General features: G+C 50.1%; 1 protein-coding gene across 2 annotated transcripts in view; it reads right to left on the minus strand.

The window, feature by feature from the left end:
* The window catches only part of SLC8A3 (solute carrier family 8 member A3), a 151012-nt gene that overhangs the window by 108659 nt on the left and 14831 nt on the right, over positions 1–27522 (minus strand). The window contains exon 1 of one of the 2 annotated variants that reach the window (XM_080394951.1): positions 6663–6792. The exons of the other annotated variant lie outside the window; for it this stretch is intronic. The gene's annotated coding sequence lies outside the window, so the exon portion shown is untranslated. Of the gene's footprint in view, positions 1–6662; positions 6793–27522 lie in introns of those variants that run through there. 2 annotated transcript variants of the gene reach the window in all.

A 27522-nucleotide genomic window follows, 5' to 3' on the forward strand; every position in this document is an offset into this window, starting at 1 on the left:
ATGATGCTTAAAGAGCCAGAGCAGGTGGTAATTTATGTGAGGGCAACATCTAGTGCACCCGTCTCCACGATGCTCAGACAGGAGAACACCCCATCACATCTAGCTCCAGCAGCATCCCTTCTGCCTGCCTCCTATAACCCAAACTTTGAAAGGCTTGTCAGGGGGCTGCCAAAACAAAAGCAGCAGCATGTCATCATCCCTCACCGGGATCTTTCGCAAAGGAAAAGCACACACAGAGACACCTGCCTTGCCTTGCTAATTGAAGACAACAACACTGAGACCTCCATCTCACTCTGGGCCTCAGGTCCTCACACCAGGGTGCCCAGTTAGTCCTGAGACAGGCAGCCCCCCCAGGACTCGCATACCGGCTAAGCGCAGCACCCTCAGCAAGCGCAGGGCAGCAGCACAAACCTCGCCCGCTGCAGCCTCCTGATGACAAGGAGTCAGGTCCTTCCCCGCTAGTGGATTTCATGGGTGCAAACCTAATAAAACAGTTGGCACCGCTCCCGCTTGCACTGCCAGGGAATGCAGTCTGGAGGTTTCAACATGGAGAGATCGTTGCTGATGAAGTACCGAGTGCTAGTGTGAAGCTTTCAAGGGACTTGAAAGAACAGAGAGCAGAGGGGGAAGTTTTCATTTTATTCCCTTCCTGCAGGACCCGAGTCCATTTGGTACGTTGCACCTGAGAAGGAGCTTGGCCTAGACTTTCAGTTTAATTTTTGTTTTTAATCAGGATCAAGCCTTGTGCATGTTCCTGGGAAGATTTTATATTAAAAACTATTTTGTCTTTTTTCCCCTGCTGATTCTTGTGCTTCTTAATAGCTTAAGAAGCGCTTTGCAGACCCCATCACTCTTAGGTTCTTTGCAACTAATTTGCATTCAGGACTATCCGTCTCATCAAGAGCAGACTTCAAGGCTGAAACCAACTCCAAGCCTTAACTGCTGCAGGCAATTCAGGCAGCAGCTTTACAGGTGGAAGCAGGGCTTCTTAAACCAGCCTGAACATTTTCCACCTCTGGTCATTTGTTCCCACTCTGTACTAGCTTTCCCTTTTTTGTCGGTGTAGCTGTTGGCATGGCTATGCCATGAATGAGACCAGGAACCAACCGGGCTGAAAAGCAAGCTGAACCCACTACCTGGCCGCATGTGCCACCGTGCCAGTACGCTGCAGGGGATGGGACAGGAGCAGGAGCAAGCAGACAAGGTGGGAAGGCTGTAGAAACCAAGGTACAAATGACAAGCACAGCAGGGGCATTAGCTGCATGGGCAGGGGCAGGTTTGCCTCTTGCCGTGGTGAACCCTGCAACACCTCCTGAAACATTTAACAGCCTCGTCTTGCTATGCAAAGGCAGAGACGTATCCCCACCTCCATTTTTCCCAGCCAGCATGCCTGTTCAAGGGTTAAGTAGCAATCCCAACCAAAACCATGGAAGAGGATGAAGGTGCTTATTAAGGTGAACTTTAAGTTCAACATCAAGATATGACTTTCCACCAAGGAAGATCCTCAAGGTGGTAAACCAAGATATCCAGGCCTTAATGCCCCAAAACAAATTTTCCTGACAGCAAACAGCATGGAGGGTAAAAGCATGGCTTCTTCACACAGGGCATTATTCCGAGTCTCCATCTGTCACTGGCTGGGGTGGGCTAGCAGTGTGTGGCAGAGGCAGTGGTGCCTTCCCCAGTGGGAATGGCAGTGGGAGACTCACAGCCTGCCTGGACCCTGGTGACACACTCTCCTACTGCTGCTCACATTGAGCATTGAGGGGAGCTAGGCCACATCCAGAGCGAGCTGCAGCTCGACCACAAAGCAAGGTGCAGACCTGCTCTAGCTCCCCCCGCTCTGGCCCAGAGAAAGAAACCAGCTCTCACCAGCACACGGACACCCTGACAGGGCACCTTGCACTGTCAGCACCGGAGGCCCCCGTGCACTCCTGGACATGTTACCTTCAACACAACCTCAGCAGTCAGATCTAAGTGCCCTCTCATCGGTACATCTCTGCATCACTACATTTCTTTTGATTAAAACCATACTCTGCGTTGCTGCTGACGAGTGCTGCTGTTTGCTTTGAGACAGCCTCCAAGTACCAGCCTAGGAGAAGGTGACGATGAAAGCAGTAGCAATGCAGCCTCGTATGTCTATACTTTCTAAAACTCTCCGATGCCTCCCTGGTTGCAAAACATGTCCAGCAGCACAGGATATTTAGTATTTCTGATTGTTCTTGACCTGGCTGTCTCTGCTGCTGTCCTGAGTTAGGAGGCTTAGGTTAAAAGACAGCAGAGCAGAGGAAGGTAGCAAACAGAGCAAGCCCAATTTTGCAGCCTTGAAATAATCTGCTAGTGAATGGAAATGCTGAATGGAAACAGAATCTTCTCCTAAATCTGAGTGCTCTGGAAAAGCTCCCTGTTTTATTATGATGGAAAGTCCTCATCGGAGTGTTTTGTTAGAAAACAAGCTATCATAAAAAAAAATAAAATGTTAAGAGCTCTAAGCTCCCCTCTCTCCCATGATGTCAGCTGTCAGACACATCAACGGCAGCTCAGCTGTGTGATCAAAGGCTCCAGCAAGGGGATTTAAAGACAGAATTACCAGCAAATTGAGAGTTGAAGGAGCATGGGGACATCACCTGTTTATAAATATGTCTTATGGGGTGAACCAATTACTTTACGATACTGTACTGCAGGAACAACAGCACCTAGGTCTTCCCATTGCAACCATGGCAAGATGGGGTGGTGGTGGTACCTTCGGAATGGCATGACACACCCCTGCTGCCTGACGCCTTGCTACTCCTGCAAAACCCTGTGACAAAAATGCCTAAAGGGGAGACTGGGAGGTCATCGTGCTGAACTTTGTGCACACACATCTGGCCCTCAACCAGAGCTTGCAGTTTAAAGCATTAATGCAGAGAGAGCAGAGGGGAAGGAGGGAAGCCAACTACTTATACCACACATTAGTTCCCAAGTGGTCCAGCAACCCACTGAAGCTGCAGGAGACTCAAGGTGGTTTCCAGATTTCTTCTGGAGGTAGCAGGGACAGCAACCTTGTCTTCAGCCCCAGACCTCACAGCCCTACATCGACGAAATCAGCAAATGCAGGACCACAAGCTTAGCAGCACAGAAGGCATTTTAAAGGTGCCCCAAGAACAGCTTGGTGTATGGTCTCATGTAATCTCTCAGTGCATCAAACTCTGCAGGGCAAAGACTGAAATTTATTAGACATTTGTATGGCACTTCGAAACATGGGCCCCCAACCAGGCTGATGCTTTTAGGAGTTACTGTTATCTAAACAGTAAATCAACAATAGCATTAATCTATGCCACAATACCTAAAAACAATGGGTGATGGTAGATGGAGCATCACAACTACCAACTTACGGGCTTCAGAGATTTTTTTTCCCCTATTAAGAAGATGGCTTTATCTGTGTAATTTAATTTCCTTCACTTTTTTTTTTATAAATACAGAATTAGATATTACTGTCTGATTAAAAAAAAAAAAAAGAAATTTGGCTGGCAATCAAAGCTATCTTTTTAACTGTTGAAGCACATGAAAGACATCTGAAACATGACAGCAACAAAGAACAAGGAACTATTTGTCACCGCCACTTGGTCATTGGGGAGGCTTAGGGGAGGAGACTGATGCTGTTTGTTTAAAACAAGCAAACAAAAACCTGACAGGCAGACCATTTGTCTGTATAGTGCTTCACTTGAAAATATTGGCAGAGGGAATACATCTTAACTTGGTTTCTAATAAAAAGTGCTGACACACTCCATTACGGCACTTCCCTGCCTTGGGGATGTAGGATGGGATGCAGGATGTATTGCAGGAAGGATCCCCTGAGAACGAGGGATACATGTGGGATCAGGCACAGCATGGCAGCAGGTCAGCCCAGGCCCTTAGCAATGACTCTACCTGTCCAACCAGCAATACCATAGCATCCGCCATACACAGACCAGCCTCACCCAGCTTCACCTCACCAGCTCCAGAGGAAGGCAGAGGCAGCAGGGAGGCTGGATTCATCCCTGGGTACCTCCTCCCTTCCTACAAGACAGCCAAGCTGAGAAGTAGCACCCCAAGTGCCCCGCAACTATCACGCAGAACAACTGCCCGTGATCCCAGCAACAAAGTCTGCTCTGGTCGGACACGGCAGCTCCCACGCTCACACTGGCCAAGTGAGAGCCCATGGAGCACAGCACGGTGCATGAACCCAGACCATGCTCAGTATCCAGCTCCACGTGCGCTCTCCTGTTCTGGGTGCTGGTGCTCAAGACAGCACAGAGCTGCCCAGGGCGATGGAAAGGACTATCCCACCTGGTAATGGCACCTGCCATCCCAGGTGCCATCGCATCAGGTGGCAGCTTTGCAGAGGCAGAGGGCAATCTCTCTGCAAGGGAGAAGTGCTATGCAGAGTGCCATTAGGATGGCTACGCACTCGCCTTCCCTCTCGCACACTGTCACCCACTAGTTATTGCAACCACGTCTTCACCAAATCCCTACACAGGTAGAAAAATATCATTAATGATACAAATGAGACCCAGCCAGATGAAACTATGTGCCCAGCAGCATGCTGGAGGCGTGCCAGAGATCCGGAGCCTACCTGCATTTCCACTGCCCTCACACAGGACCTCAGCAGCAGGGTTACCACAATCTGTCGTACCTCAGGCATTTGGGAAATGCTTGAACCACCCACTTACTAGAGCAGAACTCATTTTTGGCTTGGGAAAAAAAAAACACAAAACCACCACCACAACAAACAGACTGCTGTACTGCACCTTTTCCCCAGGGCTCTCTGTTCTCATGCAGCCCTCTCCCTCCCCGCCCCGGTTGGTGTTCACCCTTTTATTTACAACGGGGGCTAACTGATCTGACTGCCATCACGTTGCACCATCACCCTCACGGCAAGAGCTGAGGGCTCCTGGGCTGCTCTCGCTCCTCCCCAGCCAGCCCTCGGCAGTAGCTGGACGTGCTCCTCTCCGACACCGCTACTTCTGCTCGGGAAACAAGCCTTGTTCCAGTTCACCACGGAAGCCTGAACACAGGCACTGAACACGACTCACTTTCTTAGCTAAACCGCGATCAGGGTAAACAAACGCCTGCAAAGCAGCGGATGGAGCAGGATAAGGGACTCCCTAGAAATGCTGGTGCCACGGGGGAGCAATGTCTCTCCCCGCTGCACCAAACCTACCCAGCACCTGTCTCCAAGGCCTCCGTGCCCCGCAGCCCCGAAGGCAGCTCTGCTCCCCCCGGCCTCCCACCAGCTCCCGGAGAGCACGGGACGAGCACTCTTGAATGGGAAGATGCCGCTGATTGTTACCTAAGTCTTCCAGCCCAGTCCTCTCCAGAAATAAAAAACAGCTCAACAAAAATCACCCTTTTGCTCCACAAAGAGATGCAAGGAATTAAAGGAACACGCATATAAGCACGAGGGGGGGTGGGGGTGGGGGGTGCACAAGGCACCCCTTCTCACCCTCACTGCTCCTTCAGCATCTCACCTTAACTGCAAAATAGATTTTTAGGGTGATATCCCGAGAACAAGCCCAGGAACAAACCAAGGAGCCAGGAACCCAACCATTACACTACAGCTCCACTTGGGGGGGCAGAAGGGGAGATGGCCATAGCCTCACGTTTTAGAATAACAGTAAAAAAAAAAAAAAAAAAAAAAAAAAAAACCAAACCAAAAAACCCACACACCACCAAAGCCCCAAAGCACTTGCAACGGTTTCACCTCCCACCCAGAGCAATCGATACTTTAGACACAGGTGAAAAAAATAAAGCCCTGAAGCAAGGCTGGGAGGGAGGATGAGCACAAAATTACCCAACATTTAGGTCAGCTCGTATGCGTGCGTGTGGTACCGGCTCTCTCCCCGGCAGTGGGGGCCGGGGCCCGCCGGCGGCCCCGTGCCCTATTTAGGGCAGAGCCTGGCGCAGCAGCTATATTTGACACCCGGGGTAAACAAGCCGGCCCCGCCGGACGGAGCGCGACAGCTGCCCGGGACGGTGGCCCCGGCTGGCCCGGCCTCCACCGACGGGGGGTGGGGGGAAAGATTAAAAAAAAAAAAAAAAAAAAAAAAAAAAGGAACGTTAAAAAAAAAGGGGGGGGGGGGAAATTTATAGCACTGCATGAGAGTGGCCCTCCCCGCCCGGCAGCCCCAGGCAGGGCCGCCCCCCCGAGCTCCCCGGCATCCCTGCGGGCCGCACCGAGCCGAGCCGGGGCACCCCCGCCCGGCGGCGGGAGGGATCCCGGGGCCGCGGGCCGGGGCTGCTCCCTGCCGCGCACGCCCCGCCGCGCTCGGCGGCTCCCGGCGCTTCCCTCGCCCGCTCCCTCCGCCAGGCCCCGGCCCCGCAGCGCCCGGCCCGGCGCCCCCTCCCCGCCGCGCATCCCTCCCGCAGCGCCCGCTCCGCGCCGTATGCAAAGCCCAGCCCCCGCAGCGCGCACACACGCGCACCCACACATGCATGCACACGCACACACACACACGCACACGCACACACAGCTCCGGCAAAGCAGCGCGGATGAAGCGAGCTGCCAGCACCTGGGCAACGTTAAATCCCCTTCCCCCGCCCGGCAGAAGCCCCCCGCCCCAGGCATGGAGCCCCGCTTGCGAGCAGGAAACTTAACCGCCAGCCCTGCGCCTCGGCGGAGCAGGGGGTAGCACCCTCATACTTACCCCTTCTGGCTGCTTTCCTGACTTTTTTTTTCTTTTCTTTTTTTTTTTTTTTTTTTTTTTGGAGGGGCGGGCGGGGGTGGGGGGGCTCCGCTCGCTCCCCGGTACAAATCCTTCCGGTTCCTAAAGGTTGCTCATCGCATCTCCCGGTGATTCACCGACGGTGTGTGCAGGTACGGGGGGGTTCGCCTTTGCATGTCAGTCCAAGTTGCCTCGCTCGCTACAAAACCTGTGCTCTCTTTTGCAGCTGTCAGGGTGAGCGGGGAGGTGCATCTGGAAAAGGGGGTGGGGGTGGAGGTAAAATGTTGATAAATCCACCAGCCTTGATCTTCAGCTCCGTGCGGCGGAGTTTGGGGAGGGAAGGGAGGGCTGGCGAAGGGGGAGGAGGACGGAGATGAATGAGGGTCGAGGGAGGGGGGAAGAGAAAATGGATTGTACCCCAGATTGCCACTGAATCTGCCGGGCTTCCCCCGCTCCCGCGCTCACGCCAGCGGGGCTCGGTCCGGGCTCCCCAGCATTACGGCGAAGCGCGGAGCCTGCTCGCTGCGAGCAGCGGGGTTTGCACAACTGCAGCAAGAAGCCAAATCAAAAAGCCAATCTGCGAGGCTCCGGACCGCACGTCACCCTATCAGCTGGGAGCCAGAGCTGCAACAGAATTACAAGCCATGCATATTTATTCTCCTGAATCCAGGGGGGGATTTTCAGATCGGTTAAAGCAAAGCACAGCGAAACCAGAGCAAACCCTTTCCAAAATAAATAAAGGCAGAGCATGTCTTGCATATAGCATGCGCACACTTACACACAGCCCCCCCCCCCCCCTCTGTGAGACCTCCGTGGGTATATATAGATAAGAGAGACGCACTCACTGAGTGGCGAGCACTCCTGTACCCTCCAAGTATATCGACTTGACTTTGTGTATTTCAAGCAAGGGAGGGGAAGAACACAGTAGTTGAGCCTCAGAGCAGAAGATATTGATTGCATATCTGAAATTTAAAGCATCTGCCAAACATTTCTGAGAGATTTAATGTAGGCAATGTAATTACACAGGCAGAGTTGGTCCTGGTATCCTTTTAAAGCCACATGCTTTGGTTTCTGCTTGCAGAAACCACCCAGTCTTTTGGGTTTTTTAAACCAAAGTCAAATAACAAGCTGCAAGACAGCGAGTCATTTTAAGGCAAAAATTAGACGTTGCCTCCAAAGTTGCTATTTGACTTCGGCAGATGACTGGGGCCTGGTTTCCAGGGCCCTGGAATAGGACAGTAGCTTTATGCCTTGCCCCAGACACATCATGATGTGTGCACACAGGTTTGTCTCTCCCTGTGATCCCCTCTGTTTTCATAACAGCAGTTACAAGCAGACATGTGTCTCCAGGAGATTTACCTTCTGGCACGGCTTTTCACTTCTTCAAAGAACCAGTAAGCCCATGTACTACAAGGCAATCATCCTTGACACACGGCTACTGTGCCAAAGGATGGGCTGTTTCATACTCCAGAGAGAAGCTGTCCCCACTCCATTGCTGCGAGTGACTCCCCCTTACCCCATGAGGGAGCAGAAGCTTCCTAGTGAGACCTGAGCAGGTGTGGAGTGCAAACTGTCCCCATCAAAAGCAGCTGCATAAACTGCCGTGAGAAACCCGAGCCCAAGTCTTATGTTGGGCAACAGCTTTTACCTTGGCCAGGCATAGGCAGGAGATGTACAAAGAGGGAAATTGAAAGGGCAGCAAAACAGTTACTGGGAGGTTGACGTGTGAAATAGTTGCACGTACTTCATGCTGCCAAAAACGGGTAAGGGAAGCTGCAAATGGGCTGCAGTCCCCCACAAGAAAGCATAGACCACCAAGTCCCTGAAAGTCAGCTCATACATTCTAGTTACGTATGCTCCAGTCAGCCCCTGGTCCCACATGTCAGCACAGAAGGGATCTGGAGACCTGCAACAGCAGTTAACTGTTCTGGTCTGGCTACTGACTGTTATTAGAGCAGGGCATGGAAACCCAGAAACAGAGGGGCAGCTGGAGGAGGATACAAGGGGACATGGTTGCTGCCAGGTGGGGTGAATAAATAGGAGATGGCAGCACAAAAAAGTGAAGAATATCCTGTGGCTCCCCAAATGCCACCTACACGCTCCTGCTGTCCCCATATAACCCAAGCAAGGCAGCGTACCCGGTGGAAACGTGGTACAGGATTCACACCAGCCAGAGGACAAGGCAAGATCTAACATGTACCAAGGTGCCTGAGCTTGGGCCAGCCCCACACAGGCCTGTGTGTCTGGATGATGCTCCTGTGTAACCTCAGGGAGGGGAAGGGCTTCCCAGTGCCTGGGGGCACACACGCACACGTGCACCTGTGGCCCAAGGCATTGAAGTGCCCAGCAGTCTCAACAAAGCTGTGGAAGAGTCCTTACTGACATTGACATATAAAATCAACAGCACAGCATCAATGGCTGAAACCCCAGACCAGGTGGGTGCAGGGACCCTGGTGCTGGCCAGTGTCCAATCTCTGGGTGGCCACCTCCAAACCTCACACCCCCGCCAGAGGGGACCAAGGGTGGCAGGTCTCCAGCTTCCTCCAACGCTGAGCAAAGAGATCTGTCCCAGCCGGCACGGGGAAACTCTCCCAACCCACGGCGCGTCACCAGGCAGTTCCAAATAACCACTTGTGTTTCAGCCTTGGCGAGAGCAGGTCTGGAGTTGAGGAACAACGGTACAAACTGCTGTCAGCAGGAACAAGCCCTAGGGGTGACACAAATTTACAGTTGACAATAACTTAAGACAGACAGAGCTCTTTATTGTACACAGATGTTTCATTTCACCTCATCTCCTCAACTCAGTACATAAAATCATGCCTAATACGTTTAAGAAATGCTCCCAGGCATTTCCCTCTTTCCTTCCCTTCCATATGGGCCTGGTCTTACATTGCTCAGCTCAGGCAGAAATTGTTCATCACAAGAGGGAGTATATGAAATTTTTTATCTCCTTAGTCTTAAAGGTGTGCTTGCAAGGTACTAACCTGGGATGAAAGCATCCAAACTCTTTATATAATAATACAATAAAAAATAAATCAACCTTCTTGTTTATGTTAGCCTTAGCAAATAAAATACAGGGATTAAAAACTCCTGGGCTGCTTAGCACAATCTCACTAAACAAGCCTGGATGTCAGTTTTTAATGAATACCGAGATCACTTGATATTTCAAGTGTTTCATCACCTAAACTAAAGATTATCAAATACTAGTATGATAGAGGAACAGGCACTATTTCTTTCATAAAAGCTTCTCTCAGTCTCTGTGAATGACAAGCATAATTAATAATTACATCATGCAGCAGCAACAACAACAAAATGTGTAAAGCAAAACCCATTCCCCTCCAGACTCCTCCATGATCACCTGAAATCAAAACCAAAGGTAGGCAATGTTGCTCATGAACAAGAAAGGTGTCAGTGAGGTACTTTTCCCATGAGCAATCAGAACCTTAATCCCACTCTCAAACCTGCATCCAAGCTCTTGAGATTTGGAGCAGAACAAGAAATGCAGGCTTTGGTCTGCCTTTCCTTGTCCACCTAAGACCGTAAAAGATTTTTCTAACTTAATCCATGGTTTCAACATCCCATGGCTTCAGCCTTCTGCTGGCAACCATGCTGATAATAAAGATGCTGATAGCAGAATGTAGCTGATGGCAGCGCTGTCGATAAAGGCAACATGCATAGCAGGCGTCAACTTGCTCTGCCAGGCCAACATCATCTATTGACATAAAAACCTGCCAGCGTCCTACAGGTTCTGGAAGAAACTCTGGGAGTGTGTTAGCTGAGTCAGAAAGGACCTGTTCCTTCCCCTTGATCCACCAGCTATGCACTTAGCACATACAGGTAAGAATTTCACGTAGTTGCCATCCAAAATTTCAGGCAGGTATGGCCATATTACTGCTATATTATGGCCGGCATCACAAGCTGTGGGTTTAGCTTCTCCTTAGAAAATCTTTAGCTGAGCAAGGCCATAGGAATTGTTCCCACCATCTTGCTGTCTTCCTCTGATCTTTCAGCCCTTGGCCTAATGACCCAAGAATGGCCACAAACACCATCTGCGTTTGCCCTTGTTGCTTGAATGCCAGCAGCCTTACTGCTCCTGACCCAAAGTTCGTACCCAAGGGCCTGGCACAGCCCTCTTCTCTCATTCAAGATGTGGCCTTGGTGAACCTGCGTTATGTGTCAGGCTGTTTTTTCATAGCTTTGCTTTTCCTCCCTCATCAGCTTTCATCAGCCGAGATGCCTGCTCACATTTGTGTCAGAAGAGATGGGATAATGTGACATTTATTAGTATGATGCATCTGCAGAGCCTTGAAATCAAGTTCCAAATCTGAGAAAAAATTACTTTCTAGGGGAAAGAGGAAAGGAGCCATCATGTAGGAGGCAGCTTCAAGGCTCTCCATGATTACAGAGCAAATGAGCCCAGTTTAAGTGTAAAGTTCAGTGCTTTATTTTTTCGTCCATAAAAGCCTGCTTTGCAAACATGACTAGAGCTCTGAGAGCCAAACCAGGCTTTACACACACATCCTCGACAGTGCACGTGTTCCTGTGGGACAAGCTGCGGGACACCTGGCACGGTCCATGCTCTCCTCATGGCACTTCCTCTGGCCAGTGGACAGTTCCTCCACAGGTCCTAGCAGGTGGGTTTCTGCCACAGATGCACAGCAGGGATGAAGCATTGCGCATTCTTTGTGTATACTCTGCGCAGTGATCAGGAAGGAGTGAAATACGGGTTTAATATCACTCATCCACAGACGTGGCTGTGACAGGTGTAGGTTGTGATAAGATCCTCTAGTCTCATTGCAGAGCTTCCTAGGAGGATTAGTCTGGGGTCAGAGGCCACGTTCCTCAGGTCTGACTCAGAAGAAAGGGCAGTTCTTTGTGTGATCATCCTCACCGTCACAGCTGAGTGCAGAGCAACGTAGAGCCAAACCCACACGTGACTGATCGACAAAACATGTCCTGGTCTGGGTTTGCCAATGGTATTTTCTGTAGGTGAATGCAGACCTAAAGGAACTTAATGCAGCATTCAGCCACCATGTACAACCCCCCCCAAATTAATAATAATAGTGCAAAAACCTAACTAAAGATAACAGCTAGTCATTGGGAGTCCAGGGCAACTCAAACCCTTGAAAACTTACGATGAAATGCATCATCTTCCAAAGAATCCACCTGACAATGGAGAGTGAGGGCACACCTCACAACCAGTTTTTGATCATGGTGGGATCCAGGACACATGCTAGTTCCAAAGTTTTCCATTTTAGCATTGGCTTCAGAAACTGTTGATCCAGATTGACCACTGCAGGGTGGTGGTCACCTGTGGTGGAGCATACCCGCCCAGGACAAACACCCTGGGCAAGGCCTGGCAAGCCAGCGTGTCCTGGGGCAGGAAACAGGCACGCACCCCAAGGGGATTGTTCCAGCATTTTAAATGCTAACCACAGATGATGTTCAGGGGAACCTTCTCAGGATGAGGAGCTCTAAGACTTTCCTTCTTTTTGGTGTCTTAAAGCAACACCTTAATAGCAACTCTAAATACAAACTGGGTTATATATTTCTTGAGGGGGTTTATAACAAGTTGTTTTTTTCCAGGAGGGACCAATGGGACTATTGCTTACAGCACTGGGGTATGTACCAGGACAAAGGGCATATCCAGAAGGTCCCTTTCAACTGCAGTGACTAGTAATTAGCAACCAGCACCAACACTGCTGGCAATACACCCATTTTTTCAACTGCAGGACAAGCACATGAGGATTACAGCAGTGGTTTGGACGGATCTGCTCTTCTCCCCACTCCCACTGAGGACCATGGAACCTGGCCTCAGAAGAGGAGGTTTGATGTGATGGACAGCAACAGATATTAGCATGGTAAGAAGCCCGCGAACACATCAGCACCTTCTGATGGGTTCTCATACATGTCTTACAAAGCCCTAGAAGAGGATTTGGCTTCCAAAGTTGTCAATTTATTTAACAGCTTCCCAAAATAAATCTGAATTCCGTAAAAATCAGTTGGAAAAGCTCACATTTTGTTGATTTTGAAACCAAAACAAAGACAAAAGTCAAATGTACATCCACCACTCTTGTTTCCCTGTTAAACACTGGCACCAAGACTTATTTTTTTCTGCTTCCTGCACCACATGCTGGCTAATGTAAGAAAAAAAAAATATCCACATTTCTAAAACTAAGCCAGTGCTTCATGGAGAGGATTCACAACAATTCTAGAGCAGCAGCTGGTGCTTCAGCCACATGCCACATGCAGGCTGGCTTTCTTATACCTCTCTCAACTCTTCCCCCTTCATCCTGTGCCTGTACCTTCAAATTCTGGGTAAGCTACTCCCTGGCTAGTGGGCTTGCTAACAGGCTAAATTATGCTGCTATTGGTAATGAAAAAATGGTTAAGGTTATGTTGCAGATAGCATATAGGTAGCAGGACCGTGTTGTCCCCATATTGGCTTCCAATTCCTAAGGGTTTTCCACAGCATCAGTGACTCACTCTCCCACCCATTTTGCAGCCCTGGTGGCCCATGGACCCACAGCCACCCTTCAGCCACTTGCGTACTCTAGCAGCACCCAGCACCCTGTGCTGGGTGCTCAGCTCATGGAAGGAAAATGCTGTTGTGGGTGCCCCTGCCCTTAACCTCGTGGCAGTTTCTGTGGGAGCTGCGAACAAGGTTTCACGCTATGGTTTGTCTCCGCTTTGAGTACGCAAGATGGCAGAGCTGAAGGCCCCCAACCTTGGGGGATGTTACCAGCTACAGACCTTGATAGCACAGTCCAATGGGGATAACAATAAATGCTGGATAAAGATAGAACAAGATCTTACTATTCCCCTAAGGTCAATGTAATCATTTTCTTAGCAAAACAGCTGAGACCTACTGAAAAAAAACCATAAAATCTCCTATGCAATAGTCTTTCTTCCTTTAAAAATCTGGGACAAAGCGAAGAGTGCCAGATTGTCTCTTCCCCCTGAGCAGTTAGAAGAAAGCCGTGCTTCCCTCCAGGAGACTCTGATCCTGTTTTATAAAAATCAGGGGGAAAAAAAGGAACTGTAAAGTAAATTAACATTAGCTGTTAATGAAAGTTAACAGTTTAATTAAAGGAGTGAGTGGCTTGCGCATGGAGAGATGCATCCGTCTCTAGGATACACACAGCTTCTGTCCAGGTCAGGCAGGACCCAGGAAACACGTATGGGACAAGTGCTCCTGGTGCAGGGTCTCACCCCAGACTGCTCTGGTGATGATGGTAAAGCACAGACAGCCTCCCTAGGAAAAGGCTGCCCATCAGGACTCCACGCAAGGTCTGCCACCACCCTCAGCACTGAAGCCTTGACTTTAAATCTCTAGTTATGTCACTGAACTGTCCTTCTGATGTGTGTTATGGTTTTTGAATAAATGGGTGATAAAATATTGGTTATCCACTAAAGTATTAATTTATCCAGGTTCTCCTAAAAGTTAAGTTTACTAGAGTGTAATCCCTTGTTTCAATGTATAAAAAACCCGCACAACCACAAAAGGACATAGGTGCATGCAGCATATACCTATATAGGCTTAGATCCTGCTGAACACAACCTGCTTGTCCTAGCCATGTCATCACAGCCCAAAGCAGTCCCACCGTACTGCTCTGACACAGGGTCCCACACTCAGGGTAGTCAAAAGGATTCAGATGGAGGGAAGTTCATTTGTGCAGGAGAAAGGCACACCCAGCCATGTGCACAAAAGGCAGGGCAGTCACTGATAGCCTGGCTTTTCTTTCTAAAGGAAAATAATTTTTCTAAATCTTTCTAAATAAAAAAAATTGTGTTTTGTCCTGCACTTTGTACACAGTCCTACATTCAGCCCCTGCCCTCTGCCCCTCTCTGTACACAGTCTCCCACCCACTCGCGCCTCTCACCACACCCCCTCTTTAAGCCCCACTTTATGTTGTTGCTGTGGGGACAGGGGTTTAGTTGTTACTCTTTTTCAACACACCACGTAAACTGTGAACTTGGAGTAGCTCTTACTTTCTCTTTGTGACAACTAGTTTGCATCCCATAACATGCAGAAGGAGGTTTTTTTTTTTTCTGGAGATAATAGGTGGAATAGACCAGAATGGCAGAAGCACCTCAGCCTGGAGAGTCTCGGGCTGCCCATCTCAGGGATCACAGGGAGGCCATGGCCATTTTGCACAGCCTTTGGTCTCTGTTCTTCCTACACTCATTTCTGCACTGCTGACCACGCTCCAGCTACGGAGCAGTATCTCCCACATTCAGGAATCCCAGTCACACCAGGCGGCTCACAGCGTTGTTTACTAAATACACCAAACCTTACCCCAAGGGCCATGAGCAGAAACACCAGGTAGAAAAAAAATGCCTCATCTCCACATGCCAGTAGATTTGCCAAGGTTGACAGCTGCACCAGCCACCTGAACCACGTTTGACAGGAGTGACCCAACATCACTCAGCCCAGCTGGGCAGGCAAGACCCAGCTGGCAACACTCAGTCTCTCTTACAGCGGAGCCCTAACGTACTGGGTGCTTCCCTCAGCTGGGGCATCCAGATCGTCTCCTTCCCTACCCCACTGGCCTAATGTTAGAACATGGGTTGGGTTGGAAGGGACCTTAAAGATCATCTAGTTCCAACCCTTCTACCATGGGCAGGGACACCTTCCACTAGACCAGGTTGCTCAAAGCTGCATCCAACCTGGCCTTGAACACTTCCAGGGATGGGGCATCCACAGCTTCTCTGGGCAGCCTGTTCCAGCATCTCATCATCCTCAAAGTAAAGGTTATCTTCCCAATATCTAATGTAAATCTACCCTCTTTTTATTTAAAACCATTACCCCTTGTCCTATTGCTACAGGCCTTACTGAAAAGTCTGTCCACATCTTTCTTACAAGCTGACTTTAAGTCTTGAAAGGCTGCAGTCAGGTCTCCCTGAAGAAAAGGCTCTTCTCCAGGCTTAACAACCCCAGTCCTCTCAGCCTTTCCTCACAGGAGAAGTGCTCCAGCCCTCTGATCATCCTTGTGGCCCTTTCTCATAAATGGGAAATTAAGATTTTGGGAACTGCCACCCAGGTACCAAACTTCCCTGCAGTAGGCTAGTAGGTCCCAGAGCTACAAGAGTGACCACCAGATGAGCACAGGTAGGTACCTGCTGGCCAAGGAAGGCCACACAGCCTCCTGGCCTCAGGAACCAGCCCAAAAGTCACAACAGAGCTCTCGGCTGGTATCAAACATGCAGCTGAAGAGCCAGCCCCACAAGCCCTCTACGAAGGCTAAACCATGAGAAAGTGCCATGTACCTTAACGGGAAGGGCAGCAGAACCTCATGCAGACACCAGAGCTCAGAGAAAACCAAGCCCCAAAGGCTGGCAGCACGCAGGAGCTGGGAGCAGAGCCACGCTCCCTGCAGTGCTGGCAGGAGCCGATGAAGCAGCTTCGTGGTGCTGAGGGAGGCTCAGCTCACCTGCACGGGGAGCCTGTGCCAGCTCGGAGCATGCTGGGGACAGCGGCAGGCGGGGTCCAGCCCCCTGCCCCAGGGACTGTGCTGCCTCACCAGTGCTGCTGCCCCTGTGGAGGGCAATGGGTGATGCTAGGGAGCAGGTCCTGGTTCAGATACCTGCCTTTGCCATGCCCTAGGAGTGACCTGCTGGAGTCCTTCTGGGGTGGCAGAGCCCTCACCCCTGCCCTGCCACCAGCCCCGCTACTCCTGGGAGCACTAAGTTCACAGGAGCCCCCGTGAACCCGTATGAGCTTCCCAGTCACTGCCTCCACGTGCTGCTCCCTGCCCCAGCCTGCACTCAGCCCACATGTGCTGCACCCAAGGTCCTCAGAAGGGCCTGGATTTACTCCTGAACTGGAAGTCAAAGGTACTGATAATGCCAGAAGCAATTCCCAGGTACATCTCCCAGACATCACCCATGCAGCAGAACAGGCTCCCGAGTCCCAGCGGCATGCAGACCAACTCATTTAACAGGGAGCCAGGAGACCTGCAGCTCACAGCCTTGCCCTAACTTAAGTAGCTTCAGCAGCACCAGGCAGGTCCTCAAATGCACTGGGGCATTCATTACTCATCTCCCCAGGCTGCTGCAAGGGCTAATTCCTTGACACTTGGTTGCAATGCCCTCCAGAGAATGAAGGTGTGGTTCAGCGCACTCATTACGTGGCTTATTACAGAAGTTAGTATTTACTAGACCAGTGAAACTGCATCCCAGGAACAGCAGCACAACGCAGCCTCCTTCCCTAGCACCATGTGGTTTTGCTCACGCTGCAAGCACAGCAGGGCCTGTGGTGCTTGGATTCCCTTTCAGCTGGTTCTGCTACAAACCACTGTGCTTCCCCTTCAGCTGCTGTCCCAACTGCCATCATCTCACTAGTTCCAGCTGCATCTAGGAACAGACTAAGTCCTTACTTGGTATGGTTACATTCCTATGGTATTCCACTTAACATCTTTCTAGTGCCTCTTCAAGTACTTCCTTCTTATTGAGAAGGAGAGTGGAGGGATGGCTCCGTGTCCCACACAGGGCACAGGCAGTGTGCTGTGACTGCTGCCAGGTGGCTAGGGATAGCCAAGTCATCAGCTGTCACAGCCATCCCTGGGGAAAAAAAACCAAGGCTCCCCTCTTCTCCACTGGCTGGTGGAGCATTATCCCCTCTGCATCTCCCCTCTGCCCAATGCTATCCTGTGCATCAGCACGCCTCCAGGCATCCAGGCTGCTGCCTGTCACTAACTGGACTCAGAAGCCTAGCAGGTCCCTGGCTCGTTACTGCCAGACCCACCGCGGGCTCCCAGGGGAGGTGAAGAGCATAGCTCCCCCCGTCACATGCTGCAAGGGTTTTAATCCCATCCCTGTAAGGGTGCGCAGGGACCAGAGCATGCACCAGAGCCATGAATGAAGCTCATTTCATCATGCCTTCGGAAAGACAGAAATCAGGGAATGACCTTTATCTAGCCTCTGCATAGACACATATTCATCCTCAATTCTTTATTGGTGGTTTCATGGTTCACTGCTTTCATGAGACACAGAGCTGCTGGTACAGGGTCAGGGGACTGGCTGCAAGAGCAGCTCCCTTGTTGGACTTGTTTGGTGAGTGCATTGAGATTTTAAGTCCTTTGCCAGCTTCCAGGAACAATGAACGCACATTCAGAAAAATAAAAAAAAAAAAAAAAAAGGGAAGAAATACTTTATTAGAAGGAGCAAAGCCTCAATGAGTCCCATTGCTTCCCCCAACTGCTGCTGTGTCTAATCATTTTCATAGTGTATCAGGAAGTGTGAAATCACCAATTAATTTTATGACAGAGATTGTCATCACAGAAGGTGGAGACATGAAACCTTCCTCTCCTGAATGCAGTTGCAGCTGCAGGTTCACTCTCAACTACAAAGTCTCCCGCCTTACCCAAAGTACCACTGGAGAAAAGCAATGAGACAGAACACTCCAAACGAGGTCACCTCTTTTCTTTGATGGAAACACACAGACAAGCGCCAGTCCTCGCTACGGAAACCTCCCAGGCTGCTGAGATGCTGAGCAGGGGAAGTTCCCTTCACAGATTTCTCACCAGCACACAGTAAATAAGACACGTGCACACTTCCTCCAGGGCTCTGCTGCCTGGAAAAGGCTCTTGCACCTCTCAGCAGCAGTGAAGGCAGAGCTCTGAGCCTGGTCGCCCCAGATGTGAAACATCAAGCATCCGGACTCAGCCTCCAGGCACTGTCTTAACTCTCCGAGCATCGCACTGCTCTTGGCCAGGTCAAGGGTCTTCCCATCTTGTAGGACCAATTCAGAAAATGCAAACTCTTGAACTCTGGACAGCCTTCTCTCTGCTGTTGGTGGACCTGAGGACAATCCATCCTCACCCACATCCACAGCTGCCAACGCAGGACCTCTCCCTCACCAGATGCATTTACAGAGGCAAGTGCAACAAGGCCTTGACCAGCCCAATGTTACTGCAGCGCACAGAGGGAGATGCAGAGGGCTTCCAGTCTCTCTAGCAGAGTACAGATTATGAGATCAAGCCAAACCCTGATCTATGGGAATTAGCTGGAGCTTTGTCACCGTGAGCAGTGTAGCCCACACTACACCACAGGAGCCACTGAAGGGCCTGGAGAAGCAGCACAGAGCAGCGGAGGGCAGGGAGCGAAGCGTGCTGCATCCAACAACTTCCAAGGGGAATTCACAGAAGCAAAATGAAATTTGGAATCTGTCCAGAACATCGCAGCCACCAGCCCCATTGCAGAGCATAACAGACCTTTAATGACAGCTGCTGAGTTGACATCTGCTACCAAAAGGCAAGATCACAAACAGGTCATTGGTCTGCTCCTGACCTTGAACTGGACTGGAAGCTATTGCAGTCCCACTGACACTGTCTCAGCCCCTCAAAGAGAGGAGTGCAACACACATGGAGACCTCCTAACACAGCCTGCATCCCCCTTGCATGCTGCAGGACTTCCTCCTTCACATGCCAGCCCAGCACAAGGTCACTGGCCACCCTTACATTACAGTCTCACTGTTTATTGAAGCAGGTGGGGAAGGGGCTTACCTGGGGTTGCAACAATTCTCCTACTTCGCAGGCGTGGGACGGTGTCAGTCAGCACGGGTGAAGTGCCAGTCCCACAAGGCACGTGCCTCGCCCCTGTCCAGAAGGGAGGGCTGGCGTACCCGGGTTGGCACCCACGGGGGCAAGGTACCACTTGGTTTCCATCAGTGTCTGAACTGGACTGAGCAGATCAGAGCACAGGGACAGAAAGAAACCCTTGAGTCGGGATACAAAACTAAATCAAAGTTTTATGGGCCAGGATGAAAGGGGAAGTACTTCAAAGTCTGCAAAGCATAAATTTTCCTTTCTGCTGTGGTTTTTCCTTCCCCCTTGTTTTAATATGATGGATCACCTGATAATGACAGGCAGTCGCTCTGACTGATGTGTACACCCAGGATAAAGGAGAGCAGGAAATTGGATCTGAGGCTCTATAGTGTATTTCAGTGAGTTCTGGAGCCACCAGAAAAGAGACACTTGGTCGGGTTGCTAACACCATCGTACTCCCCACAGCTGCAAACATGCAGTCCTGCATTCAATTTCCTGCTGTCACTCCCTGTGTCTAGTGCGCAGCCAAAAACAGGCGTATGAAGCGTATCTGATTTAGAGATGCTCACAAATGAGGCACAGGCTCTGGCTACAGTAGGAAATTGAACTGTTGATGAAAATGGTTTTCACCAGGGAGCCTCCTTCTCTCCGTACCTCCCCCATTCTGCGTTGTCTGGGGCTTAAGGTCACAACTATTGCCTCTTTCACCAAGACATCAATGAACTGGGTTTAGTACTTGCTTTTCTAGACCCAGTTTTTCTGGTGACTGTGAGGAAAGCTCTCTCAAAGTGCACTGAGCCCCTTCCCCCCAGTCCCAGCTGCTCTGGGCCATGGCGGAGGTAACATGCTGAGCACACCACCTTGGTTACCTTCACTCTGCTGCCTTCTGCATCCTACAGGAAAAGCTGGTTTGCCTGCTGAAGGGGGTGGAGAAGGGAGGGGGACCACAACAGGGCAAGAGTAGGTTTTTCTAATACATGATGAAATGTCCTGTGGGTTCAGATCTGGCCTTGCAGGAGCTGTCAGGACATTAAGAATCTGTTCCTGTTGTGGGCTTTGCTGGGTCCTCAAAGCCAAATCCCATCACATGCTTCCTCAGCTGTTAGGCAGGCAGAGGACACTCTTTCAGAAGGACCACGAGACTTGTGGATGCAAAGCCAGCCCTGATGTGGCACTGGGGCACTAAGTTCTGGATCCTACCCTGCTGATATTTAGAAGGAGGTTAAGCCTGTGAATCTCGGCCTGGAGAAAGGCAATGCTACTGGTGCTTCTCTCTTAACCGGACTTAAATGGAAATGGCTTCATATCACAGAGGTTTTGGAGTCCAGACCCTGGTTCACAGCCCTCACTCCTCGTGCGCTACAGACAGCTAATTCGTACTTCTAGATTGCAGCCTAGATCAGACACAGATGCAGTGGAATACTCAGGCAAGGTTTTTGCTCAAGTACAGCCAGCCTGTCCTAAGCAAAATACCCTAGGTACTTCATCAAACCAGTGTATTTTTATTTTAAAACTATGGGCTGGACAAACATCTGAACACACATAAGTTTAAATTGCTTCCCAGCTTTGGGGGGTCTACACTACATCCCCCTAGAAAGCTGTTTTAGTTACCACACCACCTGGAAAAACCCCCAACGGTAATAATATTCTTTGCCTTGCTGGCCCATCAGGCTGGACTGTAACAGACAAGATATTGATGCAGCAACCTGATGTAATCAAGAGCTATAAAAGGCAAAGCAGTAAATCATTTGGATGCAACAGTCTGTCTGTGCACTTAGCTGTTCTTTATGTTTTCCAAAACATCCAATAAACAAAATTGTGTTTAACTATTAACAGTCACACAAGGATTCTCTTTGCAAAATGTGCACTCTCACAGACAACAGGTGGTTGCGGGGAAGAAACACGGCTGAGAAGTAGGTCAAGAAGTCTCCAGAAGCAAGAATTATTTTCCTTTTTTTTTTTTCTCTTCTCCTCCTTCCCTGTAGGTGGGTCATCTGAAACTTATTTCACTCTTGTGAGCTATTGGAAAAGGTGGCTCTCACTACTCCTAAGGTTAAAGGGTCAACCATATTATTTACAGAGCTTTCCCTCAGTGCTCTTAGGACCCGCTTACAAAACCTAAAATGAGAGCTGCAATTCTGAGGGAAGTTTGTGCAACACTAGTTGGAAATGAAGAGTTAGGTCTGTCTCCTACCCTTCAGGTAGGACCATCAAGACCTGCCCTAGAGGGCAGAAGCTGCCTGGGCAGAGGCAGAAATCTGGCTGCAGCTTTCCTCCTGAGCAGGAACGGCGGTTCTGCAGAGCTGCGAGCTCAGGTAAGCTGGAGAGATGCACGCAAGGGGGGTAGCAAAAGAGGCTTTCACTAGAGGACCAGGAGGGCAGCATCCTCTCCACAGCACAGAAGTGGGTCATGGCCCTCTTCCTGCCAGGGACTTAGTATTTCAGCACAACCCATGGAAACACGAAGCCGCCTTATAGATTTCAGATACACTAAAGTGCATTTTTGTTCCAGCCCATGACACAAGCTTTGCTTTTCCTCTGTGTCTCAAGACTCTAGTTTCCAAACAAAGAATCAGTCAAGATATACAGAGGGTAAATGAGATCAATAATTCCTATCAGCTTTTAAAGTGATGAAAGAGACAGCTAAAGAGCTGGAAAGAACCACAGATTAAGCAGAAACTGAGGCACTTCCATTTTACCAGAATTCCTGAGAAGCAGGGGAAGACAAAGCCTCTTTCTTTACCTACCTGGCCCCAGGAATAAGACAAACCCTGAGCCCTCAGGAGAGGAAACAGCACCAGTACCTCAAGCTTTCCTTAAAAACCATGGGCCACCTCATCAGCCTCACCCCAGCAAACTCATTACAGGTGAGTGCTATTGAACCACCCAGGTCTGGAGGTGGGTGGTGGCCAAGTGTCCCTGACAGCTGCAGAGCTACTTTAACTTATCCCAGCTGAAAATTTTCCCCACTGGCTGACATTTAACTGCCCTGGTTTTTCCAGGATTTATCAAGAAGTCAGGCACTGGAGGTGACTCATCGCCAGCTAAGCCGGAGCCAGCAAGAGCTGTCACACCACGCAGAACTCGGGCTGCCCAGGGGGGCCATCAGCAGTGCAGAGTGACCGCATCCTCCCTTGCTTTATTAACTTGGGCATCAGTGGTGTGTTGCAGGGCATCAGCCAGGATGGATAAACCCCTCCTGTGTGCTAGAGGTATGGATGAGGAGGAGCCTCTCCCTCTGGATTGTAATGGGGTTCATACTAATGGTTAGTTCATACTAACGCCACAGCAAAATTCCGTTACACCAGGGACTGTTCTGTAAGTTCCGTAAGTAAGAAGAGTCCAAGTGGCTTGTGTGCAGCCACACCAGGATAAATAGGAAGAAAATATCTAATTATAGTCCCCTGTCAAATACATTGAACGTTTCCCCACTCAACTCCACTGCCTTTATAGCCTGACTCTCCCTGTCAGCTAGCTCTTGATTTTCAGCGGGTTTGCAGTATATTTAGACTAAGGATAAAGCTGACACGAGCTGGTGAATTGGAGGCAGCAGAGCAGTACCCCACAAAGCCTGGAGGAGGAGGTGCCACGTGCTCCTAGAGGAGCTGGGCACTGCGGTCAGCAGCAAGTCCTTTGTCACCAGGTTCTGATAATGGACCCATGCTGGCATACAACATATTGTACCCCACGGGCCCCCTTCCTTCTCCTGGTCCCAAACGCCAGGCTTGGAACCTGGGCATTTCTCACTAGAGGGCTAGTAGGATGCATTTAGAGATGGACACAGAAGAGCCAGCAAGGCCAGAAGTCCAGCCGTCTGGATCCCCAAGAACAATAAATAGGACAATACACAGGCCACGGTTTGGATGGTGCCATGGCCCAGACATGGGACCGGGAAGGAGCTGGCCCAGCAAAGCCCTGGCCAAGTGGGCAAAGGGAGGGTTTTGCTTGCAGAGTTATGCCAAGGGGCACCTGGCAGCACTACCTGACATGAGTATTTTTGGCACAGCATTAAAAAGAGAAGCAAATGGGATAGGAGGCCAAAGCAGCAGCAGCCTTAATGTAAGACACGGAAGGAGACATCTGCTATCAGAAGATCAGAGATGAGGAGGCACTTCTGTAAAAAAACCCAAATGACTACAGCAGAGGGTTCAGCTGCTGAACAAACACATGATGGGCAGGAATTTGGAAAGGGCTGCTTCTCTCAGACATACACACAGACATAAACCGGCCTTTCCCTGGCTCATTCCAGAGAGAGGAGTTATGCAGGAAGGAGATGTGGGATGAAGCTCTGTTCAAACAACAGAGCTGCTTTATAAAAGCTGTGGAAAACTGAACTGAGTGCACAGGATGAACTGACCAATAGCACTGAAGAGACATAAAGTTTATCACTGGGACCTCTGGGGTGAAAAAAAAAAAAAAAAAAGTAGTGGAAATTACTCAGTGTGGACAGGCAATCCTCTGTTTGAATAGTAGAAACAGCATTTTTAGGTTTACTGTAAGAGCCAGATTAGTCCAAGGGTAGCACATAAGCTCGAGGGCCAGGGATCTTCCATTTTAGTGCACACTGGAGTGAGCACCTGTGCCAAAGTAGTCTTTTCAGATAAGTGATTTGGTTCTTAAATACCAGACATACTTTAGGTGACAATTAAATTATTATCTAAGCCAGTTCGCAATTAACTAGAGAGAAAACAAACCATGAACAACACATTGCTGCAGAAAGCAAGGGTATATACCAGCCACAAGAGTTGAACTTCTCCCAAGGATCAATGAAAATCTTTGTAAACTACACAAACTACCCAGAGTGACTCCATCCACCATGGAAATGAAAGGGTCTGGAGGAGCACAGCAGAGTTTTCAATAGCTGTAACCATGCCACCCACTTAGGATGGGAGCTGAAGAAGGTGACATCCAAATAGCACTGGGGGATATGTTTCTGCAGATAAAGGGAAGCTGCCATCACTGGACTTGGCTAGGAAAAGGCTCTTCGGGCACTGTGGGATTTTAGACCTGGAAGTACCTGCATAGACAAGTGACGTTTGGCAGGACCCGAGAACTGGATAGAGTCAGGCCCCAAATGTTGAGCTGTGGGAGCAATCAGCCACCAGTACAACACATTCTAGAACACAGCTAGCTTTCAGTAACTTAAGATTTTAATGTTAACATTTAATATTTTTAACTGATGTGCTCTATTTCAAGCAGAAGTTTTGGGCCCGAGGCAGGGATTACTCAATGCATTTAGATGGCATGGCTTGTGTAAGACGACAGCCTGGAGGAGGTACAGCTCTCTTCCAAGATTTTGTGTGGTGCCAACGTCAAAGAGAGAGGACTCTTGAATGACCTCTGCTATTTGTTTGCACAGCACGTGTACAAGACGCCATCTCTTACAGCTCTGCTCTGGTAGTTGCATGCCCCTGCAATGCGGCAGCAGCAGCGCGTCCATGCAGTAGTTCTGGCCTACCACCACATCCCACCTGCAGTAACACCTTGCTGAGTCCAAAGGGGAGATGGTGGTGCAAGAGGCACCGCAAAGGATCAGGCAGACCTCCTCTGAGCTTTGGCAAATCTGCCCTGAAAAGGCAGCACAAGTCATTGGAAGAAAAGGATAAACTGCCTCCAAACCTGACTCTTGTATTTAAAAAAACCCAAATGAACACCACACGAACTCCAATTGGCTTTTAGCTCCTTACCCTGCATTCCCCATCTTTACAAATGTGGGTCATGTGGATATAATGAGAAGGATGAGAGGGGTGGCAAGGAAGGACAGTGGCAGGCATCCCCATTGTGCTAGTTACACAGCATTCCTTTCCTTCGGAGTCAATACCTCTTTCCTCTGGCTGCTCTTATGCTGTAGCCAAAGCTTGACAAAATCACATGGGGATTAGGGGACCTCTCCCTCTGAAAAGCACTGTCTGGGAGCCACCAGCACCTAGGAGCTGAGGGACATGGGGTATCGCCTGTGGCCGTTACCAGTTCAGAACCGTTCCTGCTCAGGAGCTCCCTGCCGGCCACAGCCTGGATGTCTAAGCAAAATGATCTTCCTGACCCCATCCTGCAGATGGGTGTCTCCAGTGGCAGGCTGTGGTGACAGGGGCCAGTCAGCCCCTTTTGTTCATAGCCTTCAATACTAGTTTAACCATAAGGGAGGGGGGCAGCTTGCATTGCCCCAGTGCTGTCCCCCGGGACACTGATAGCAATTTAAAGAAACCACTGGCAAGGGGAGGCATGTGAGGGCTTCGATCTGCAAAGTTGAGCTTGCTAAACACCAAGCAGTCCTTGGCCGAGCAGCGATTCTGGGACACAGCCCTGCCAGTGGCTAGGTTGAGGACCATGGCTGGTTCCCTCCCAACCCACATACAGAGGAAAAGATCCCTTGGAAAAAAGGCTTGGAATTGAAGGACAGCCAGGATTTGGCCCTGTGCAACTTTTAAATAAGCTTCTCCGGCTGTATTTGGACCTCTGAAACGCTCCCATGTTTTGAGATGGCTTCCCAGAGCAATGAGGTGTTCCTGTGGGTCTGTACGCTCTGCCTCCCCTCCGGTGTCTGCTGCCCTCTGAGTCCAACAGCTGGAAAAATTACCCAGGCAGAACAAGACAAGAGAACAAGTAATTTGGCTGTGTTGTTAGCGAAATGGAAGCAGGACAGCAAGCCACAGCCCTACAAATGGCTATCTTTGAGTACATAATTCTTAATTACATACTTAAGTGAAGCCTAGAGTAATTTAGTAAGTTAAGCATGTAATTCCACTTTAACTAATGGGTAAGTCCCTAAGGCAAACGCTTATGTGTTTGCAGGGCTGCTCCCTAACTCAGCCAAGACTTGCTGGGGAGCTGGAGAGGCCTCGCCTGTGTGGCACTGGGGATGCTTTAGCAAGGTACCGTACTGGCGTGCACACAAATGGATGACAAAGCCATGCCCTAAATTTGTACAGTCCCAAGTCACCAAGAGCACAACTCTGGATGAGAGGAGAAGAACTAGAAGGATAGATGGGGGACAGATGCAGGCTGAGGAGGGCTGCCCAGCCCCATCCACACATTGCAGCAGGCAGCCCAAGAGCCTCCCCAGCAGCCCTGCACCTCCCCATCTGCCAGCACGGCTCCAGCAGCCAGCCAGCTCACCTCTTCTCACCCCAGCACAGCTGTGCTGCAAGGCGTTGGTTGCACAAACCTGTCTACTTCCTAGTCCCACTGTCCATAAAATTGTTAAAAATAGATATCCACCTTATATCTGGAGATCCTTAAGTGAGTGCTGTGCAAACAGAAATCGTCGTCATTAACAACCAGGTAAGATGAAAAAGGAAGCAAGGGGGGAGATCTACGCTGAGCCTTTTCATGGGTCTGTTGCCAGGGGCGGGGGTAAAATTCTATTATGGACACATTCACTCTTTGAAAATTTCCTCATCTCTGATCAGGCAAAAAAACCCCAACCAAACCACACAAAAAAACCTCACCAAAAAACCCTCCGGCAAGGAGTACCAGGCAGGCAGGCAGCCTGCCTGTGGCTGCCTCTGAACCCACATGCCGAAAGAGCATCACCTTGCCCTGGGAGATAGGGGCAGAGCACAGGTCTTCTCTCAGGAGCTCCAGGGGCAGCACAGTGGTTGCAGGACCAGGCTGCCTTCCAGCCTGGCTCAGCTCCCTCCGCTGGTGTTTGCTTGCCGCTCCCACACCTTTAGCATGAAGTTTTCCATTTCTGCCTTAAGTCATGAAGCTGTGTATCAAGTAAAAATACACAAGAAAGAGGAGAAAGCTAGCACCGTGGCTTAATTAATCTTATGGGTGGCTGTCATGCAGCAGGAGGTAGTGTAAGTAGAAGACCGAAGTCTTGGCACATTGAAGAAACATCACACTTCTGCCGGTGCCAGTACAACGGAGAATGGATCTGATACAATGTTCAAGGGAAGACAAGGAGGGAGGAAGGGGGAAGAGGTGAGGGCTGCCTGCCACCCTTGGGCACATAAAGGAGGCTCTGGGACAGCAGGACCTCTTTAAATGATTACAGCACCAATTGTGCATCCACCTTGTTCAGCAAGGAAGGTCACCTGAGCCACAGGTGGCACCTTCACCAAGGCACAGAGGGCTGCAGCAAATGGCCTGCCATGTGGCAGCCAACCCTTTCCAAGCAGTTGTATCCCTCCTGCTTCTTTACCTTGCAGGGGTGGAAAGATCCTACTTAGCAATGAATAATGTGCAGAAACACCAGTGTAAACCACTCCTCCAATTCTGACACCTGGTGCCTACACACCCCTGCCAGAGCTGAGCCAGGGGCACACAGTGAACAGCTACAAGTGACTTCT

Source organism: Falco punctatus (genome assembly GCF_963210335.1).
Source record: "Falco punctatus genome assembly, chromosome: 7".
Classification (NCBI taxonomy): Eukaryota; Metazoa; Chordata; class Aves; order Falconiformes; family Falconidae; genus Falco; species Falco punctatus.